The sequence below is a fragment of the Ursus americanus genome, chromosome 8 (genome assembly GCF_024610735.1).
Source record: "Ursus americanus isolate L20-20 chromosome 8, mUrsAme1.1.p, whole genome shotgun sequence".
Classification (NCBI taxonomy): domain Eukaryota; kingdom Metazoa; phylum Chordata; class Mammalia; order Carnivora; family Ursidae; genus Ursus; species Ursus americanus.
The window spans coordinates 4,140,172-4,145,682 of record NC_142134.1 but is presented as its reverse complement, the minus strand read 5'-3'; the positions used below and the strand labels follow the sequence as shown (position 1 = coordinate 4,145,682).

Here is a 5,511-nt window from a genome sequence, read left to right as displayed (position 1 = left end):
AAAAATCTAACCTTTTTAAGATAGGGGCAGTGTGGAGGGAGTTATCAAAAATCTCAGGCCTTTGAAACAATTAAGGAGAGAGACGCAGGTGAATGGAGTTTGAGAATCCAGTGTGGGTGATAGCTGATTATTAATTAAGTAGCAAATAAAGGGATTTTTTGGAAATATTTAGACTAATGTTTGTATATTATGGGTGTGAATCTTTTTTTATAATAATTTTTTATTATGTTATGTTAGTCACCATACAGTATATCCTTAGTTTTTGATGTAATGTTCCATGATTCATTATTTGCGTATAACACCCAGTGCTCCATGCAATATGCCAGTGATGGGTATTAAGGAGGGCACATATTGTATGGGTGTGAATCTTTTATTGCTTTAGTAAAATACCTTATTCATTAATTGGGCTCAGCAAGGACGGGAATCTTTCTTGATCTTTGGCCAAAACTACCCCCTAAAACAGACAGAGACACTAAGAGTAGGAAATATAACTCCGTGTCATTAAATTGTTTCACTTGAAGTTTCTATTCTAAACATCCGAATCACATATTCTTTTGGGAGTATTCTTGACTGTGTGTTTTCCCTTCCTCATTAAGAAAAAGAATGTCAAAAGGCAAAATTAAAAAAGAAAAATCTCTGGTTGCATCTTCCCTTAACTGTTTCTTCCCCATAACATACTATTTGGCTGAAATACGTTTAGAGTTTCCTCAATACCGATAGAAAAAGAAGCAAAACCTTTCCAGGGGACGGCTTCTACTTATGCTCCGACCTTGTATACCTACGTACTTGTCCGTATTAGCTCTCTGCTACGCTTAATTTTTTGTCGTTATCGATGTTTTCAGTTATTGTTATTTATAGGGTAGGCATTGTGTTAAATGACGTGCACACATTATTTTACTAAATCCTTTCCAAACCTTAATAGCACCATTTTAGAATTGTGAGTCTCACCTGAGGAAACTAGACTTAACGCTCGTGTCTAACTCAGAGCTCATGGTTCATTCCGCTCCTGTGCGCTGCACCCACCACCTGCCACTTGGGGAGCAAAGCAGTGTCCCTTAACACTAAATGTTACGCTCCTGTCCTCACTTCACCTCCCTGCCCGTGGTAGCAGTAGGTCAAGAAAAGCCCTCCCTTTTAAGCTGTCTTCCCTTGTAAGACAATAAATTCTTAGAGGGAATGATCACCTAGGATGTCTTTTCATCACTCTGGTGCCTTAAATAATACTTTGGACTAGTAGGTGGTAATAAAACTTTATTGATGATAATAATGATAATAACTATTAGCATTTGGTATTAATAGCCGATTTCAATTTCTGTTCTCTTCCCACACACGTTTCTTAAAGCTTCAACCTTTGGAATCTTCCCACACTTGTCTATCCAGACAGTTTGACTTCAGATCCATACTTCACACTCTGAACCTCCTCAGAGTGGGAAGCACAGCTATCAGAACTGTTCTTCTTTTGAAATAAAAATTCACACCCATTCTAGGGAGTGTCCCAATAACAAGGTGGACTGAGACTGGCACATTTTCTCGGATGCCAGAGTTTCAGCTGCTACTTCACTGAACCGTAAGTCTTAGGTAATAGAGGCATTAATTAGAGACGGCTTCTTGTAAAGCACACATGAGAAACAGTGGTACAGCCCTCAGCAAGTAAGTGGGCTTTCCTGCAAAGCCAGAGAAAACCTCATCTGAGCCTCCTCTAATCTATCCGATCACCTAAGCTCTCTGAGATAACTAAATGGCATTGCAATGGGAGCAGCAGGGTCGTGGCCGACAGTTTTTATTTGAAATGCTTTCATTTGCTTTAGTTTTAGTTCCAAGCAAAATGTTCTAAATCCTGAGCAGTGTTTACACTTAGAATTTAAATGCAGCATTATTATACTGCCCTGCAACACGCACAGGTTAGCCCTTCCTCTGCCGATATATCGCCAGCACACCAAGAGATCTCCTTCCTTATCAGGGCCTATGTGCGTGCTCTGTCCCTGTCCCCTTCTCTGTCTCTCTCTCTCTCTCACACACACACACCTGATCCTAGAGGAGGTTAATGAAGACCTGACCCTAAATTTGAGTGTACAAGTAAGGTTTTGTAACTTAAAACATTGCAGACATTTAAGTGTGCTTAAATTGGCGTGGTCCAGGTGTACATCTGGCCAACAAAATAAACATGTTCCAGAAATCAAACAAATCTGTATTTTAAAAAAAAGTTTTCTCAAATTACTCATCCTTATTGCCTTTTTCCTCATTATCAAAACACATCCTTAACACCAGTGATAGTCAAAATATCTCATCACAGGTGTGGCATGGGGCATTGACATGTAAGAACAGACGGCCTCACTTCTGCCAGACATTATCCATTCAGGAGCTGGATCCGAGAGAGATCTGAGGTCCCAGGGGAGGGACCAGGAGGGGTCCTGTGGGGGCTCTTGGGAGGGAGTAAGCTTAGGATAGAAGCTATTTATCAATGATACTGAAACATTTCAATATTTTAACAGCTTATCCGAGAAATGTTAACATTGCTAAAAGCTCATTTATATTAACAGGTAATACTAGAATCATGACACTTAGAAATAGAGAAGGTTCTAATCTAGTGGTAGACTAGAAGGGTTTAGAAATTCTCCCAGGTGTTAGAAAGGGATCTCAGTCTTGCCAGTTAACTTTGAATATGAATATGAGTAGTTCTAACCCCAGTTGTCTCAAGAAAAATCAGCAAGGGAAGAAGTTATTATAGCTTGTGTCCTTGTGCATGGTAATCTCATTTAATTATCTCAGTAACCCTACAGGACTCTAGTAGTTTCCCAGACTACCATAGTAATGTACCACAGATTGAGTGGCTTAAATGAGAGAAATTTATTTCCTCACAATTCTGGAGGGAAGAAATCCAAAATTAAGGTGTCGACAGGGCTGATTTCATTCTGAGACTTCTTTCCTTGGCTTAGAAATGGCTGTCTTCTCCCTATGTCTTCACACAGTTTTCCCCGTATGTTTGCGGTCCCCTCATTTCCTCTTCTTAAGGACACCAGTCATATTGGACTAGGGTCCATCGTAATGACATCATCACTTGATCACTTTAAACTCAGTCATAATCTGAGGTTATTGGGTTAGGACTTCAACATATAAATTTGGGGGAGCACAATTCAGTCCGTAACAGAAATTTAGTAATATAACCCCTCCTTTTAGAAAAAAATTCATTCAGTCAGTGCATTCCTTGCCTCGACTCGGCTTGCCGGGGACGGTAGCTGGTACCTGGTGTTTGCACCTGTCACCTGTGCCCGCTAACCTGTAGCTATTATGCACAGTGCTTCTCTACCTATGTTGGCCAGACTGGGGTTCCGTTGCCTGGAACGTGGCATTCAGCCCAAAGGCCACATGCCAGTGACAAGACCATCGGGGGAAGAGATGACTCCTTCAGCACCTGCTTCAGTGAGATGTGTCCTGGCGAGCATGTGCCCAGGGCAGTGTTTGTAGACCTGGAACCCACGGTCACGGATGAAGTTTGCACTGGTGCCTACCGCCAGCTGTCCACCCTGAGCAGCTCATCAGAGGCAAGGAAAATGTTGCGAACAATGATGTCCAAGGGTACTACGCCATTGGCAAGACTGACCATATCTTGGACTAAATTCAGAAACTGGCCAACTAGTTCGTAGGTGTCCAGGGTGTTTTGGCTTTCCACAGCTTTGGAGGGGGAACTGGCTCTGGGTTCACCTCCCTGCTGATGGGACTCTCTATTGATTATGCCAAGAAGTCCAAGCTGGAGTTCTCCATTTACCCAACTCCCCCCACCTCCCCCCCCAGGTTTCTACAGCTGTAGCTGAGCCCTGCAACTCCTCCTCACCAGCCACATCACCGTGGAGCACTGTGATTGTGCCTTCATGGTAGACCAGAGGCCATCTAGGACATCTGTTGTAGAATGCTTGATGTCGAGTGCCCAAACTACACTAATCTGCTTCATTAGCTAGATTGTGTCTTCTATCACTGCGTTCCTCAGATTTGCTGGAGCCCTGAATTTGATCTGACAGAATCCCAGACCCACCTGGTATCCTATCCCTGCATCCATTTCCCTCTGGCCACATAGGCCCCCGTCATCTCTGCTGAGAAAACCTACCATCAACAGTTCCCTGTAGTAGAGATCACCAGTGTGTGCTTTGAGCCAGACAACCGGGTGGTGAAGTGTGGCCAAGGTAAGAACATGGCTTCCTGTCTGCTGTACCATGGCAGTGTGGTTCCCGAAGATGTTAATGCTGCCATTGCCACCACTAAGACCAAACATTCCGTTTGTGGACTGGTACCCTACTGTCTTCAAAGTTGGTATTAATTACCAGCCTCCCACTGTGGTACCTGGTGGAGACCCGACCAAACTACAATGAGCTGTGTGTGTGCGGAGCAGTACCACAGCCATTGCTGGGTCCTGGGGTCACCTGGACCACGACATTGACCTGATGTATGTATGCCAAGTGTGCGCTCACTGGTACACGGGTGAGAGCATGGAGGAAGGAGAGTTTCTTTTTTCTTTTTTAGAAGAGGGTAAGGCAGAGGGAGAAGGAGAGATAGAAGAGGGTAAGGCAGAGGGAGAAGGAGAGAAAGAAGCTTAAGGAGGCTCCCCGCTGAGCATGGAGCCCGACGTGGGGCTAGATCTCATGACCTCAATATCATAAGCCTGAGATTGTGACCTGAGCTGAAATCAAGAGTAGGATGTTTAACCTGTTTAGCCGACTGTGCCACCCAGCTGCCCTGGAAGGGCCTGTGAGGGCATAGCTGCCCTGCAGAAGGGTCATGAGGAGGTTATGGATTGTGTTGAGGAAGAGGGTGAGGAAGAGAGAGAGGAACACTAATTACCATTCCCTTGAGCCCTGGAGCGTGTTAGACTCACAACTGCAGCTTCAACAGTGGCTGACAGGCGTGAAAGCTTTCTGGTTAGATTGTCTTCACTTTTAACTGTGATCATGTCTTATTTTGCCATGTGTACTTACAGAATTTTCCCATCATGTTTCAAAGTAAAGGTTTAATAAAGAAAAAAATATGAAAAAGTTTATAAAATCTTTTTAAAAGTTAGGTTTATTAAGGCATATTTTATACCTAAAATAATAACCATTTTAAGTGTACGGTTTGAATTTGGGCAAATATGCGCACCATCTAACCCACACCACAATCAAACTACAGAAGTTTCTATCATCTCAAAAAATTGCCTTGTGCTTATTTGCTGGCACTCCCCCTTCATCCCTGGCTCAAGACAGACACTGGTCTGATTTCTTTTCTAGCGTCTCATAGAAATGGAGTCATAAAGTATGCACACCACTATCCCCGGCTTCTTTTTTACCACATGATGCATGGTGTTTTTGCGATTCATCCATTTTTTTGGGTGTATCAGCAGTCTGCTCCATTTGATTGCTGTTTGGTAATCCCTTGTATGACTCGACCACAATTTGTTTATTGTTTATAGCTTTTGGCTATTATGAAAAGAGCTAAAATGAACCTTTGGTTATAGGTCTTTGTATAGCCAGGACATGTGTTTTC

General features: G+C 43.1%; 1 pseudogene; it reads left to right on the top strand.

The window, feature by feature from the left end:
• Positions 1 to 3,288: 3,288 nt before the first annotated feature.
• Positions 3,289 to 4,829, top strand: LOC123789690 (tubulin alpha-1B chain-like; annotated as a pseudogene).
• The last annotated feature ends 682 nt before the right edge of the window (positions 4,830 to 5,511 follow it).